The following is an 18,254-nucleotide window of genomic DNA, read 5'->3' as shown; positions in this document are numbered from 1 at the left end:
TTTAAACATTTTGATTATACAGACGGGGGAGACTTCAAATTTTTTGAGGGTATTGAGGGGCTCTGAAAAAATAAGATAGGGGTATTGAGGAGGGCTCTGAAAAATATAAGATTTCAATCGCGATTCCTCCAGCCCCCCCCCCCCCGGTTTTTTGTGAACCCAGCCTAAACGAAGGCCTGGCGGGCTGTTCTTGCTCTGTACGTGCATTTATACCACGAATGCTGCAATTTGGTGGAAACCTTAGTCTGTAGTAACCAATTTTCCCGTTCTTTTGCTATCGAATTACACTAACGCGCGTATAGGATGTTGAACTGTTTTCAGCTCACAATAAGAATGGCCGTGAAGCTTTGCTCTTTCCTTAACACATGTATCCAAGAGATAAGACTGTATGCGATGTAATGATTTGCACAAAGAAAGATTTATATGTTGACAAGAAGTATAAGTATTACCCCAAGCCATAAAACTAGTTAGGTACAGATAATGAAGTCATTATGGTCAAATTAAAAATCAGCATGAAATCAGCATGAGTTGTGGTACGAATTTACATCGGCGCCGTTTCTGCTGTACAACCGACGTACGTGCAATCAAGTCCATCGCTTGATAAGTATGAGTAAGTCCCCGGGGTGTAGGGGTCTCCTTTACCTATAATCTTAAGTATAGGCCGTACTCTGCGCATGCGGGCAGATTTCTAATTATTTCAAGCTGAAATGTTAGTTGGAAATGTAAAGCTTTAGCACTTATATATATTCGCTTGCATCAGTTGCATGAACAGACATGTACATGAAACAGCGCCATGCTGTAGCGACAGCGAGAAACTCCAAATGACGTGATGACATACATATGTCAAAATAAGTGAGAAACCCCATAGAATTAGTGAGAAATCCCATATGACGTAATGGCATACACGGGTAGAGATAGTGAAAAAAACTCCAGCGAGGGGGGGGGGGGTGCGAGTGCAACATTTTTACGGGGCGATGATGTAGGCAGGGGGGCCGTAGGGAGGGTAAAAGTCCACTTATCCCTGACCGGAAATGGTGCTGGGAGAGGTTTTTTGGGAGGAGGGTGAAAATGGTGCATTTACCCCAACCCCCATCCCCTACCCCTGCTACTCGTAGTGGCGAACGCATGTAGCGTTAGTGAGAAACCCTATACGACGTAATGGCATACCCATGTATCTTCAGATATGGTATGGTTATTAGTCCTCTTCAATGAAACTTTATGATATTGATAATGACCCATTTTCGACGACGCAGATACATAAACGTGAACCCACTCTTAGAGACACGTCATGCCAAATGACAAATGCAGCCGTTGCTGACACCCCTCTCTGTACAAAATGTAGTATGCATATTGTGAAACAGTTCTGAGTCACAATCGGACTTCACTCCACCAATTGGGAAGTCGCTTTCCATGAAGTCGTCATCTGATAAAAGCACAACTCTACCAGCTAGTATCTGCAGTCTCCTAGAATTTCTCCAATCTCCGTTCTGTCTGTCTGTCTGTCTGTCTGTCTGTCTACACTAATCTGATTATAATACCGACTTCATACGTGGCAGCGTACCTGGTATTTCAAAAAAAAAAAACAGTTCTTCGCTTGGTACGGTATACACTCACACTATGCTGGTTCTATGAGCTGGTAAGTAGGTCACATTTGATGATTATCAAGCATAGTATTGCGGTTCGTTCTCCTAAAATTGGTGAAGCCAACAAACTGTTCTAAAAAAAAGCTGTTCATTAGCGATTTCTCGGTGCAGGACGAATTTTTATCATATCAAGATGCGGTGTGCGATTTTTCGGTATCAGTGAGCTGAGGAATGGTCTTCTCTTGCTAAACCGGCAACTTGATATAGCCAAAAATGGTGGTGTAAATATGAGTGACCTAACCCAAACCCAAACCACTGATTAAGGGGAATGCATGTGGCGAAGAGACGACACCGGGGACTTTCGTAGCCGACGGCGAGTGGGAGCTTTGTATTGGGGAAAGGTGAAGTGGGGAGATTTCCAGGCGGGGATTTTGAAGAGGGGATAGAAAATGTGTTTTGGGGTGATTCGTTTTTTAATCTGTAGCGGGAGGACAGCAACGAAAAGCCACAATTTTCTTTCAAAATTTATGTGTTAGAATTAATAGAAATAGAAATTAATACAATGAATGTGAACCACCATTTCTCAAGGTCGGCTGTCCCCTGTAATATATGATTATATGACCCCATTTTCACAGATTCATTCATTTTTATGTAGTTATTGATCCCAATAAAGGTGCTCTAATACCCCCTTTACACTGTTCTCTCTTTATTTTTACCTCACTGCATCATAAGGCCGTAACTCCGTTTTTTATGGAACAGCTGCCGAATCGAGTAAATTTCGTAAAAATGTATCGGACTACTTTACATACATGTTAATAATTTTCATAATAGTTACAAACACCAGAGACAAGAAAAACACGCTCTGTTAGACACTGCATTGCCCAGAGAAGCTAAATAATTTTTTATTCAAGACATGGGAAAGTGAAGTCGTTTTCGGTGCTTCCATAATTTTTTTTCAAATTAGCAAAGTGCCCAAAATATAAAGTTAAAAGTAAATTTATTCATTTCGATGTATGTCAGCTCTTCTCCTAAGGCGCTTTAAATAAAATTCTTTTGTTTGCCGCCCGCGTGCTGGTAGGTGTTCAGAGAAAATTAAGAAAACAAACACAATGTTAACACTATTACAAATAAAAATATTGTTTTTCCCAAAGGAACCAACTTAAAATTGGGTTTATGTTGATACGCTTGTTCTTTTTGCCTGTGTTTGTTTTTTCCCTGGCTGGCTGGTAGGTTTTTCAAAACTCCAAGGACGGCAAACAAAGAATTTTCCTTAAATGACCTTATGAAGATTCTCATACCGCCAATATCGACTTGGAAAGGTGTTCGAATAAACTGCGGTCTACATAGCCGATATAATCGCCTTTTCATAATCTTCAAAAAAAATTTACACTTGCTATCATATGACAGAGGTCGCTAAATTTAGAGTTTCAATAGCTGTAACTTTGGACATTTTTTCCAGTATTCTAGCTCAATGTATATTTACACTTCCCTGCTCTCCTTTCTACTGACATTTTTGTAAATACCAAGTATTTGGTTTGTTAAAAGTGTCAGTATATGAAGTGCATCGTTGATGTTGACAATTGAACTCAAGCCCCAACCGAATTCGATAACCAACAGTAACAACGGAAGACAGCCATATACAGATACACTAAGTACTTGGTATTCAAAATACGATAGAGGAAGAAGACTAACAAAATTCTTGGGTAAAATGTCAACAGACATAATTACTGGGCCTTTAATCTAGAGCGTTGCCGAAAGGACCCTGTCCAATTTTCTCCGCATCACTGGCGCTGTCTCTGATTATCGCACAGAGAGTTGGGATATTCCCTGCGAGGCATATAGAGATTGTACTTATACTACTTAAAATCGTTCTGGATAAAAAACAACAATTTCCTGCAATACTAAGCACTTGTATATCGACATTTGTCTTTAACAGGTTCACAACTCCTGGATGTCTTACGCTATGGTGGCAGCATTATTTAACTCGTCGACAGATTTTTTAGAGTACAAAACCAGAAAGAAACGCCAAGTTGAATACATTACATCAAACGGCGTACCAAATAACTTTTGATTGGAAACCGGAGATGCAACGACTGCGGACGTTTTAGCGAATTTACCAATTAAAAGGAGCACTTCCACAGGCAGCCATTATTTGCAAGATCTGTATTCGTATTTTAAGGGAGTCCAGCAAGCACATTCACCGATTTCATTACATCGAGCGCTCTTAATCGTTTGATATCTGATGCAGTAAAATTTACGTGGAATGGACTTAGCCGAGCGTTCACAGATAAAACCGCAATGTGGATGCAACGTTGTGATGGCCAGTTCGTAATTTCATTACTCCAATGCATTTGTCATTTGTTAATGTGTAGGCTCCTTTCCTGAGGCTCAGTGTTGCAAATCTGTCATCACCAACGCCCTCGTTGTGGCGCTGTTCTGTAGAAGAGTGAAAGAGACTGAGAAGTGGTTGGTTGATCGCCAGCGATTGATCATAATCCAAGAAGTGGGCTTTTGGATGTAGTAGTCACCTTGTCACACCTTGCATCATAAAGACGGACCACGCGAACAGTGAAAGAAGTAAAGATCGTTTTCTGCTGAGCCGTAATTTCTTTCACTTTCAAATCACGTAACCGACTGTTTTCTTGAATATGCGTGGTAGCAATTGAATGCGGACTGAAGCGTGATGGATTTATTTGTTACGAGTTGTGGTCCGGTGTTTCGACTCATACTGCGTGACGGCTCAGATGATGTGAGATCCCCGACGGACTAACTGTGGAGGCTTCGAGTCAACAATAATTGTTCGCCGTGTCATCCCGACGTCTCTTCTTTCTCTAGACTGAATATACCATATGAAATCAGATCTCAGGCATAGGAAAAATCTGGATCGCTGATTAAAGGAGATGCTGCCACGTCTTGCCTGACTCATCCAAGCCTGCTATGTTCTGCTTCTGTGTGTAATCAAGGCCATCATTGGGATCACTGCCTGCGAAAGTATACCTGACGCGATGAAATCAAGTTTCTTCGAATATTAGGATTCAGTAACGCCGCTAACGATTGTAAGATGTCGCATACAGGGCTGTACAACGCTACGCTCTCTGGTCTCGATATCCCTGCGCGATGGGAACAGATATTTTGGCTGATTTTGACAATTGTCATAATGACTTCGATATTTTTCACCAACGGACTAGTGATGGCGTCGGTAATTGTATCGAAGAAGCTGCGAGAGAGGTTATCAAACCATTTTATACTCAATTTGTCCATCGCAGACTTCAGCTGCAGCCTTTTCATGTTGCCCTTCATGATGTTTTCTTTCTGGCACGGACAGTGGCCCTTCGGTCGACTCTTGTGTAGTCTGATAATGACCCTGAACGTTGGGCTAACTTCGCAATCGGCCTACGGCACAATGCTCGTCAGCATAGACAAGTTCATATTCGTCATCTACCCTTTGCATTACCATCGCCTCGTGACGCCGACGCGAGCGAAGCTTGCGATCGCGTCCACCTGGTTACTGTCGTTTTTGGTAGGCGGTGTTGGATGCATGACGAGATGGGCCGAGAATCCAGACCCCTCGTTGAATAGCTACCCGCCGCAATGCTTCACTTTGAAGACCGAATACATCTGCGTCGTCTTCGTTTTGACGAACCTGATTCCAGTCTCGATCATTGCCTTCACCAGTTTTCACATCTTCCGCGCGATAAGGCGTCAGTCAAAGAGAATCACGCCGTGTTCGGTTGGGAGTCTGTGGATGTCGGAAGCGAGGCTACAACCTCTGAACAGAAAGAGTCACGAGAAGAGCATCGGGCGCATCACCAGCAACACGAAAGCCCTCTCAAATCAGATTCCCCGAACACGCTCACAGTAATCGACGTTGAAATGGCCATCGAGAACGCATATGAAAACGGACGACCCGGTATTCAAAACAGCGTTCACTCCGTGCCTGGCCAAGAGGATGCGCTACCTGACGCGCCAATTAGTTGCCTCCCTGCGGCAGAACAAGAAAGAGCTATCGACCAACCGGTCGCGGATCGTAATAGAGCGAAAAGTAAGATGAACTTTACACGGAATGGTACCAGAGTTCTGAACAAGACTGAAATAAAGGCAATAAAAGGGATAGGTCTGGTAATTCTAAGCCTTTTGTTCATGTGGAGCCCGTTTTTCATCGTGTTATCCGTGGCATCTTTCTGTGTAGATTGTAATGTTGCACGGCCCCTGAAACTGACTATCATGATCGCCTTTTGTAACTCGGCTCTAAATCCAGTGTTGTATGCTAAAAACAAGGACTTCCGACAGGCCTACGGTCAGATTCTTCGCAGGTTTTGTCCGGCGTCGTCCAACCTGGCAAGTAACGCGGACGACAGGACCCTCAGTGAAGTCACGCGTTTCAACGGAGGAACAACGGCAGTCGCCGTGACATCCCCTGGACGAGGACGATGAAATTGATCTTATGTAAATCTTGACGAAGAGCCGCACGTTCTCAAACATGAAAGGACGGCACCTGAGATTTACAACATAGACAATGAACCTTTCAAATAATAATGGGTGCCTTGATGAAGTAGGCTTTTCACCGCTAATCAGATATTCACTTGTTACAGTCATACATGATGAACTCATCATCACCGGATGCTACACTCACAAGCCACATCACACACGTATATCAGCAAATTTGCGTAATTTGTTACAATTAGTGATTTCTTATCGGTCGATTGTAGAATATCTGTCGTTTGATTGGAAAGGTTGTTTAATGACACAACGTGAAAACAAACTGCGTTACTCAAAAAACTGAGACAACTCATGTTATAACCTAAATGTAATAATCTACACAAATGTAATATCAACCGCAATTGCAATAAAATCAACCACAAATGTAATAAAACAGTCAACCATCAATGTAATAACCCGCAACCACAAATGTAATAAACAAATTAACCATAAATGTAATAAAATTCAACCATAAATATAATAAACTTGAACTTGCATTATGTGATCATTTATTTATCAATGCCCTGAGTAAATAATGAACTTTAATAAGACTTGTGCAATGTTATTGCATACTTTCCTGAAACTAGGTTTCCTTTCCGAAGTACAGAATAGAATACTTGAGAACACTATCAGAAAACGGCGAGGTACCTATATGTGACACCTTTAGATAATGGAAGTGGAACAGCAGTTCTAGACACTGATAATTACATAATAAGGAAGCGTCAAAATAACTCGTCAACCAGTGATACCACACAAAGTTTATGACAGATGACTCAGAACAAATAACAGAGAAATATAGAACCTTAGAAACTTACGACACAAAACATGTTGACGAGAACATATATCTATATTTCAATCTAGTAAAACAATACGAACACTACCTTGAACACAGTAGAACAAAATTAGACATCCTGGCATCCCCAGAGAAGGAACAAACTTCAAGTGGGACAACATAGGAATACAGACAATCTGTCGATTATATATTCCACACAACTTATCCACTGAAGACGAATTTGAGGCGACTGATTAGGAAAGTACGGCAAATTTCGAAAAAACGGCCTTAAAGGATCGTAGTGTTATACAGTCTCCTCCATTCTGGAGTAGAGACTGCACTGACATTCAGATTACAGCTGTGTCTCGCAGCGGCCAATCAGTTCTGTACTCAAACTAGGGAAACGTAAAATACACTTTCAAATACGCGAAACACACTAAACGCAAACAATTAACATATGAACAATGTGTGGAGTTGCTTTGCTTATTACATAGATAAATATTTAAGGGCTAATTCCTCCTTTGCAAAGACAAAATAGATTTATTACATTTATGGTTGACAAGTATTACATTTATGAGTGATTTTTTTATTAAATTTATGGTTACAATTTATTACAATTGTGGTTGGTGTTTTTATTACATTTATGGTTGAATTTTGTTACATTTATGGGTGATATTACATTTATGGGTGCACCTTATTACGATTGTGGTTGATGTTACATTTATGGAGATTATTACATTTATGGAGGTTACAGATGGCACCTCGGGGAAAGAAATTCGGACTCTCAAACTTTTACAATTCTTTTCTGATCTACCACGTGTGGGGGTTCACTTTATAAGCTCTTGGTGTAAGAAAACGTTTCACCGTCTTAGTTTGTCGAAAATTTTATTTTCCTCGTAGAGTTAACAGAAGGATGGCGGCCATTTTGAACTTTAAATGTCGGTAAATCTTGGGTAATTTGTTTCTCTTGTACTAAAATTTGCACGGTGACCCCCGATTTTTATTCTTTATTTTGAAAGAGAACATTTGAACGATTCCTTGGGGAAAGTTTGAGTCTTTCACTTTCAAGGCGCATACTACCTTAACATCGATACAAAAAGAATGGTGTTTAACACTTGCGTTTTTTTTGTTTTTTTGTTTTTTTTTGCTTTGTTTTGTTTTCGTTTGCAAAAGAGTATATCTAGTCAATAGATATATCGGCTACACGATCCCATTTTATAAATCGTTCGTCATATCAAAGAGTGTGACGTCAGTCTAACCATTTTGATTTTTTTGTTTACAGTAACGACGGTAATGTCCCAATAATTACAAACTTTGCATCAAAATTAGCTTTCAGCAGAGTCACTTATATTCGGATGATAAATTAATAATTTTGACTGTTCATCATAGAATAAATTCGTTCATTTGAAATCAATGCCCTTCTTTTTTCATTACAGATAGAATGCGCCCCGGGAATTCCAAAATTTTTTCGAATTCTTATCTTGTTGGGACCCATTTTAAAGCTTTTGCAGTGAAAAAAACACAACATTTTACTGTTTTGGTTATTTGAAAATCGAAAACTGCGTTTTTCGCCACTGAGTTGACACTCAGGGATGGCGGCCATTTCGAATTTTAAACATCGGTAAATGTTGATACATGTAATTTGTTTCTCTAGTTCCAAAAGTTGCGAAATGAAACATGATTTTATCGTTGAGCTGGTATAAGAAAATGGTTGAAAGCTTCATTGAGTGAAGTTTGACCAAAAGATAAAGTCTTTCACTTTCAAGGCGCATACTACCTTGATGTCGAAGTTTCGCGAGACATGATGTACCATGGTGTATAGTCGAATTTCATATATATATATATATATATATATATATATATATATATATATATATATATATATATATATATAATATATTATATATATATATATATATATATATTGGGTTTACTAACCATCAATGGCGGACATTAAATTTCCACTATGTACAGAATGTAGGTAGTATCAGATTCAATCTGATAAAAACTAGGTGTAGAAATGTGATGTATGCACCACTTTTTCTTGTTATTTGTTATTCCCGTCTGCTGATAGTCACATTCGCTGGAGAGAGAGAGAGAGAGAGAGAGAGAGAGAGAGAGAGAGAGAGAGAGAGGAGGGGGACTGTCAGCTCACGGGAACAGCAAAGAGCAAGCACGTGTGGAAATGTCGCCATCTCTGCATCTGATTTAATCAGACTCAACTGGTATCAGAGTGTGATGCATCGGCATCCTTATACAGCCTGTGTAATGATTTTTAGCAGAACGGCAATCGTCAACATACATTTACACACGATTACACGTGTTGGGATGGTATAACATTAATATCCAAACACAGATTGTGTTTGTAAGTTTCATTTTACGACAAACTACGTGCCTTGATAGGAAGGAAGAGGGTGTACGTCTATTTATGTGTATATTTACATTTACATGATGAATTAAAGATAGGTTGTACTTACAAAGAACAGCGAGCTTTCAAGCTGTCTACAGATACAACATATATAGCATAGCATGTACCGGCATAACCCTTTATGGAGGTCGTTAACTTGCTTATAGTCAGATGTGTGTATCGCTGCGCTCATTGAATTGTTTTCAATTTATTTCAGAGCTCAACGCTATGTAAAATTAGAACACAATCTCACTGCCGATAATTTGTTTTATTATTATAGGAATGACACTAATGCTACACTTGAAACGACGAGCTTATCGTTTCTTTACGACACGGAGTACGTTTTCCAGACGAATGCACTGTAGCGCATACAAGAGCATAGCTATTTTCACCATGGCAACAGTAATGCGTTATATCTTTCTTTATCTCGTCGTCCAAGTGAAACTTGGGGACATTAAAGTTTCAACGCTTAGTGTGCTTTGTTAAAATTGTATGTCAAGCACAGCTGTATGATTGATATTCCTAAAGCAAGTTCAAACACTTAAAGCTTCTCGTTTCGTTAGTACACGCAACATTTTGGTATCGGTTACCTGTTTTGTTGCGTGCATTCTCATCGTCAATCTTTATTGACGAAAGTTGCTCGAATTGATTTCGACGAAATGTTGGTGTATTTATGACGCTTACGCGACATTGGGCGAATATTCGCCATTCTTTATTGGACTGCACTGAGGCGAATTACAATTTCAAGTTGTATGGTTTTTTTTCAATTTTGTGAAAATATCAAAGGCTATACTTTATGGCATAACACGCATTTAATGTCAGCTTGAAATATGAAATGAATGGTTATTTTTCTCAGAAAACATTCGCTATGATACTGTGCTTTCTGAACAACGATGTGTAGGTAAAAAGTCTGCAACGTGATTGTGTGAAAGACATTAATTTTCGCTGTACAGTTCAATGGCGATTCATGTTGGCAAATGAAAAGACGATTGCCCATATTGGCTGTGCGACGTCGTAATCAAACTCGGACTTTTAAATTAGTCGCAAGCTAATGGATTATTCAACCTGCAGTATTGTGAGGATTCGGTTTTGCATCCATTGGTAAAAAAAAATACTGCTACATTGAGAATAAGAAAAATGAAACACTAGTATTTAGATCAAATTTCAGAGACCTTCCCGACTGGAATCGTGATCAGCATTTTAGACTCTGAAAGTCTACAATGCTCGAAACGATGAACTGAACAATAAAATCGCTCCTAGTTCGGTCTGTCTTTGTCTGAAAGTGGAAGTAAGATAAATCAGTGTATTTGAGAACTCTTTTTACTTAAATTTGAGCTGTCAGATAGCGCTTCGTGTTCGTCTTTAAACATGATGGAAAAGCTTGGTGGAAAGGCTTGCAATTTTGCACCGACTGTATTAAAACAGTGATCTCTAAAGATAGGTATTTTCGTATGTAAGTCTAATACGTGTGCTTTACTTCCAAAGACTAAGTTAACTCGATTTCGATGGTTGGAAACTGTCATTGACAAAATATGCATGGATACGGATGACAAATTTGCTGTTGAACTCATTGTTCGAGCGTCCGGCACAAATGCATAATGCAATTTTGTAGTGATAGTAATACTGATATGCAGATAATCGTGTATTTCAGGATATGCTTAATATATGGCATACGTAAGACTTTCTTGCACGACTGGACGGCGACGCGGTTTTGTTTATTTTTTTCGAATACAGGTATCTTCAGGTGCCTGTCAGCAATTATCACATGGTGCGATTACGATAAGTCACCCTTCTTTCACACAGGTTGTGCTATAGCTGGTGGTGAAATCAGTCCCTCCGACATCCATGTCGAGATAATTTCTGTCCCTCCGGCGTCTTTCTTCGCAAATCGGATTGCAACTGTTCTCTATTGAATTGCAACTACGAGGAACCTGTTCGACGCCCTTTGCTCATTCTTCGTTTTTTTGAGCCCAGAGCAACGTAAGTGCTTAGAAAATTTCGAAAGAATTAAAAGATAACATTTCCTCTTATACACCTACAGATAATGACGACCGCAGATAAGCTAAGCGGCAAACAAATGACTCAATAGTAGGACAAAAAGTTACATGTACGTGTCGGCCTGGAAAAATGTCCAAAATGTGCAGCTTCAAACTCTAATGTTATGTTAGATTAGTTTTTATTTTTCATTTTTTAGGGGAAAAAGGTCACATCCAATTTATTTTTTTAAAATTAGATCTTATTCTTGCAAGAAGGAAATCAGGCCGACTGATATTTTTTGAAAGTAAGTGTACACTTAAATCACGGTGCTTTCCTCGTCAAGAAACGAAAAGGAAAATAGACTCCCGTGTCACGCAGGTTGGTAGCCACTGCATTTGTGGACACCATGCCTGAAGATAACCTATCACATCATTTTGTATCAGCTTGAAGTTTACCTTTAATTTTGTATCAGCTTATAGTTGACACAACATTTTGTATCGAGTTGTAGTTTACGGTTCATTTTGTGTCAGTTTGTACATAGTTCACGCTTCAATTTGTGTCAAGCAGTAGTTTACGCTTCATTTTGTATCAGTTTGTAGTTCACGCAACATTTTGTATCAGATTGTAGTTTACGCTTCATTTTGTATCAGTTTGTAGTTTACGCTTCATTTTGTATCAGTTTGTAGTTCACGCAACATTTTGTATCAGGTTGTAGTTCACGCAACATTTTGTATCATTTGTAGTTCACGCAACATTTTGTATCAGATTGTAGTTCACGCAACATTTTGTATCAGATTGTAGTTTACGCTTCATTTTGTATCAGTTTGTAGTTCACGCAACATTTTGTATCAGATTGTAGTTTACGCTTCATTTTGTATCAGTGTAGTTCACGCAACATTTTATATCAGATTGTAGTTTACGCTTCATTTTGTATCAGTTTGTAGTTCACGCAACATTTTATATCAGATTGTAGTTTACGCTTCATTTTGTATCAGTTTGTAGTTCACGTAACATTTTGTATCAGGTTGTAGTTCACAAATGAGGTCCACATGCATAACATTGCCATCAATATATATAACTATAACTATTATAACTTCACCTCGACAGAACAAACATTATGACGCAAGGAACCACTTTTTTGAAATACTGCTTTCTGTACACAGATATTTTTGAATCGTAATTGATTTTTTACTTCAAAACTCTATGTTTTATACATTTTCTAATGAGATGTAACTGAACATTTGTGTATAAGATGTATGCATATGGATCACTACGCTCACAAGCTAAACATAATTTTTCTCGCTAATAAAGTATGTTGGAGTATAAAGTATCCGCCTTATTATCGCAGTACATCGCGTATAATATGCAATGCTATTGATGGCAAAGGAATTCATGTCCGAGCTATGCTGTTGTCAACAATAACAACACTGAACAGTACATACAGGTTGTATTTACAAGCTGAGCACTCCAGAATGGTTTGTCAATAGGGAGTAATTAAAAAAAACTGTATTTAAAAGACTGAACAAAAATCATGGAAAATACATTGAAAGCTACAGATGATGGGTGTCAGTATGTTTGACGATTTAAAGAAAGAACCTAGTGTGATTTCGGTCACGTCATTATTTTTCAAAGTGGTGCCAGAGTGGTAGCGGGACCTCATATCGCGTTTTTTCCGTACAACCTGATAATTTGACAATTACTTTTATGGGACCCCAAGGTCACGGATTTTGCTTGTAGAGTACTGATAGGTATTTCAACGTGTTAGTGACTGGAAGGCGCTCAAACTGAAGCTTGGATTAATGACAGGGTCAGAAGGTTGGACAAAAGACACATTCTCACGAATCTTTGAAATCTTGGCACGAAGGAACTTGAGAAAGAAGTCCGGGAAAATGGATGGATCAAAGTCCTGGGAGATCAAAGACGGGGCGCCCTTTAATTCCTGTAATACTACATGTGATGTGTATGAAGAAATCCAAACTTTGAAGAGCACACCAGTTTTGCTTGTTACCAAACTTTGAAGAGCACACCAATTTTGCTTGTTACATAAAAATCAAGTGAACTTAGAATGCGGCAAAATTTCAAAGAATTTCTCAAAAAAGACAAGAAATAAACGTCCACGAATGTATGTTTTCTGTACTTGACAATATTCGAAATAGCCGGTGAATTGACCTTGCAGCGCCCTCAGACACTTCATGACTTATAACTACCCATTAAACTTTATGTCACCGATGACGTTCTGTCCTGCAATTCATTTCAAACATTCACAATACACAGAGAGCATCGTTAGGTGGGCGGTGGTCATGTCTTTACAATAAGAGGTTATTGAACTCGCAGAAGCGTCGAGATTCCGTCGAATGTTTGTGACTATAGCTCTCCCTGCAGGGTTGACAGGAAAAATGCTCCTTTTCATGTCGTGATTGTGAGATTAAAAAATATTTAAGGAGGCTGTGTATGATTATCTCCATTCCATCAAAGCGAACCGTTCAGAGTCGATGGATGTATAGAGTATTCAATTGATGAAACAGTTTGCAAAACTCATTTCCGATATCGTGCATCTCATGGCTTCGTGAAATGGAACAGGAGATAAATAAGTCACGCAAATTGAAATTCAGCGTATCAGTGAACCATGCAGTGATTGAAGATGATAAGAAAATTTAAGAGGACACCGGGAAGGATTCCCATCCATGCTTTATTAATCGTCGTCACTCCAACTTAAGTAAGGGTTCAATTTTACATCACCATTAGCTATTCCCCACTTGATTTCTTTCAGCTATTTCGTGAGGTTGATCGGTGTGCACGTATCATTCCATGCATATAATCCTCAATTATGACGCCGATTGTGACGGCGGAATAATTATCCTCCATTCTTTCTTCATTCGACAAGAAGCTATCCGATTAAAGGCATTGATCCTTTTTGACAGACCGTAACAGGTAATAATTAACCGCGTGCTGTTTTTTATAAGATAAACCACAAGATAGACCAGCGTCGGTAATTTGATAATCGTATTTCTGTTGCACCACTTAGATGAAAGATCGAACGAACACTGAGCAAACTGTACTAAAAAAACACCATTTTTATGATCCATTCCCCCTTGAAAAAATGCATATAAATGAACTGTACGTTTGTGCCCGATGAAAATCGCAGAGGTTAACCATAAACGATAGTTATTTTGATAAACTACTCATTTTCTCTGACATTCAACGTTTATTACCGATTGATAAATATGAGGATACTCAGCATGTATTCGATGTTATATGGAAATATTTTAATGGCGTCTTAGTCATTTGACATCTCCTCTATGGCATATTTTTGTTACACAACAAAATCTACATAGCAAAAGCCATTCTTCGTCGACTGTTTCTAAGTGAATATATCGTTTTAAAAATAGAATAAGCGCCCACTGCTTCCATTAGCGTGCACAGCATAGCTTCGATGGCGCTGCACAACACTGGGAGCACTGTCTCTGGCTGTGCGCAGCACCGCATCTGATGTGGCTGTGCATAGCACTGTGTCTATGTATGATGGCCGTGCACAGTATGACTGCGCACAGCACAGCGCCTTTGCCTGTGCATAGCACTGCTTCGGTGGTTTTGCACAGCACTGTGTCTATGGCTGTACACAGCACCGTGTCTATGGCTGTACGAAACCGAAGAAAGGTCTGTATAATGTAGCTTACATAATTTGCTTTCCTCTAGCGTTAACTTTAATACATTGTGTTGTCTTTTGACTTCATACGCCCGTACTCTCTTTCAAAACATGACACATTTTCCCTATTTTGATCCGACTGGACGTGACCTGCCTTTATTTTAAAGAATGTCTTAGAAGAGCAAAACTTCAGTATACCAGATCATGCCATGTCAATGTTTTGATGAAATTATCGAATTGAACTGCTGTTTTAAACGGGAAACGTCAATTATTGAAATTTGAGTACAGTGATGCTGCATCCTGCATTTACATATTCTATAATTACAATTACAACACGGCTTCCCCCAATCGAGAGCCACGTCACATTATTTTGAGAAGCGCTTCGCGACTTTTTCTGTCTATCTGATTGCATATCACTCATGTCTGCAAGATTAGTGACGTATTTTTTTCTTAGGCTGAGGTTAATGTGCGCAAAACCCTACAAAAAGGCTCCAGAAATTTATTTTGTCCCAAGGCGTCTGTGAATGTTGATATGACGTAAAATAATAGTTTACAACATACTTGTAAGTTAATCACAAACCCCAATTGCAAGATCGTGGGCAATACTTAGACAAAAGTTCGGTTTTCAAAAATATTTTTCAGTGAAAACGAAGAAATGTATGTTGTCACTGTCTTTATGATATTTATATTAGAGTTTACCGATGGAGTTTTTAGAAACAAGAAAAGAACCGTTAAATAATCGAAAATTAAGGTTTTTTTAACCAAAATCACAACTTTTCATGTTTTGGAGGCAAAGTGAGGCGATGTGTGTAATGGCTTACTTTCTGTTATATGACATTTCCTTTTTCATCTCAAATGTCTAACAGATGTTTTTAACCAAAACCGTGGTTTTTTTAAACCTTTTTTCACTGAAAATGGAAGACATGCCATGAGGGCATTTCCAATCATTCAAATAGTAACTTGTCCTACATGAAAATTACGGCGATGTGTGAAATGATGTCAACGAGAGCTAATCATTTAAAGGCTATTTCGACCAGATGTAATCTCTGGATGCCGAGAAGAATGAAAAGGATAGCAGTCTCATAATCGTCAGATCAGATCTATTTATAGAGACGATAGAACAGTTTTGCCCATAAACATTGAGCATGCAACTCGCTTAATCAATTTGCAATGCGCTAATTTCATTGGTTTAATGAAAACCTGTCGCGCCGATACGCGCCTTTGCGTTGAAGTTTTATTGCAACGGTCCCTAAAATACACAGTACACATCATCCAGCCTTGTGGCGGATTTTTCTCCTTATCGCATTTCTTTACATCGTTCTTGTAAAACTTAAACTGGCTGACTCTAGGGATATGGGTATGACTGCCAGCACCAGCATGACTATTGTGTACACGTACTTCCTCCAGTGATTGTTCTTGTCGAAGTATCCATGACAACCGAATATATTACACCTGTCTTGACTATATCAGACAAACCTATGAGCGCTGAATGTCGCGTCCGAAGACTTGGAAACGCCGACTGGTGAAACTTTCTCTCACATGAAAGGTTTCTGAAATTTGTGCGCTCACAACTCCACGTCTTATGGGTCGGTTGCCTACACAGTGTAGTATGCGATACGCCACCGCTGTTACATTTTGGTGGAATGTACAGAACGGGGAAAAAAATGCAGGGCGGATTTTTCAGCCCCCTGATGAAACATTACTGTGTGTTAAATTTAATCATATTTCATGTTTTACTACAAGATGTCATCTGCGATTAATTCCTTCGTTTGGGGAGGGGGCTATTTTGATAAAGCTTAGCGGCGAATAGATACCGCATATAAATGTAGCTACATTGTCTTGTTTGTTTGTTTGTTTGTTTGTTTGACGCTTACTTCATCAAATGTGCAGGGGGATAGTCTTTGTACACTCTGGCCACAGTGGAGCTACATGTATGCTGTATCGATTGAACGTCTTGAAGCCCTAAAAGGCCCAGAACTACGTTTGACATTTTAACTGAATTTCATTTCTTTCTGGGAAAATGTTGCGAATTCGCTGTTATTTTGCATACATATTGAATTACCGTGTGTGGGGATAAACATTTTATTGAACGCGGTAGATGACTATGTCCGTGTCAAAAGTCATGATTTAATAAGCTTCTATGCCGATGGAAATCAAGAGCTCACGCTTTCGAAGACGTTGGTTAATGCCATGTGTCGCTTTGCCTCCACACAGATTTCGAGTGCTTCTCTACCCTCAAGGCGAAGATTATTTTCTACAAAAATAAATATTCCCATGTAATTGAAACTCCTGGCTAATTTTGTCATCGATCGTCTAAGGTAGCTGTAAATGATATTTTGTTCCCGAAAGTCCATGTAACTAAATGTCATTTGGCAAGAGGCCTATATATCTTTCTTTCGTGAATTTGACGTTGTTGTGTATACCAGTGCTTTACTGTCCGTTCTGTTTTGTATCTATGTTTAGAACAATTGACTGTGTATTACAAATTTTGACCTGGCCAGTATTATTGGATTATGGATGGGTATGATTGCGATATTTCATACTTCAAAGTTTAAATAGCTATACAGACTTAAAAATTTCGGGATTTTGTGATTACATATTCAACTGTACGCGTAAATAGAAATAGTTGTAAGAATGTCAAAATATAATGTAATGTGAACAAAATATAATAACGCATTCCCCCACCCCGCCCGATTTGTTTACAAAGATATATTCCAAAGCAATCGATGATGCTAGCTACCTCATGTTTTTGTAAAACTAATAGCCATCAGAAAAATATGGGTGTTCATCAATATCTGGATAATAAACTTAGAAGGCGGACTGCAAGGTAAATAATATCCGTAGAAAGAAAACGTGTCGTGAGTTTGTCCAACATAATACTGATAATACCCTAAACACATGGAGTAAAAATCGTAATTGTAACATAACATGGAATTTGCAGATATTTAGCGATTGTTTTGCGACGTATTTTGGAAGTTGATGCATCGACATTTACTGGACAACTCTAAACGGGTATTCCCTTTTTATTGGTTTTCCGCCAAGTATATGCCAACCGTGAGCATGATTGAATGGATACACACTGGCGCCTACATCCTTGTCGACGAACGAAGAGTGTAGCCGCGAGAGGGCGCTAAGAAGTTACCTTTTTTCACACATGGAAGCGTCAATTAACGCTTCACTCGTTCACAATACACAGTGTCGAATTTTTCTAGGCGTTTCGTCGACTCGCTTTCAACAATATTATGAAAGAATGCATTGTCAATTTGCTTTTCGACGTCTCGAGCAAGTATCTGCTTCGATTAAATTCCTATATGAGATATTTTCTTCTGTGTACTGGATATGACTGATTACAAAGTCCCGTTTTTTTCAATTCAGGAGAATTACGAGCTG

Source organism: Ptychodera flava, chromosome 8, assembly GCF_041260155.1.
Source record: "Ptychodera flava strain L36383 chromosome 8, AS_Pfla_20210202, whole genome shotgun sequence".
Classification (NCBI taxonomy): domain Eukaryota; kingdom Metazoa; phylum Hemichordata; class Enteropneusta; family Ptychoderidae; genus Ptychodera; species Ptychodera flava.
Note: the sequence above shows the minus strand (reverse complement) of the source record.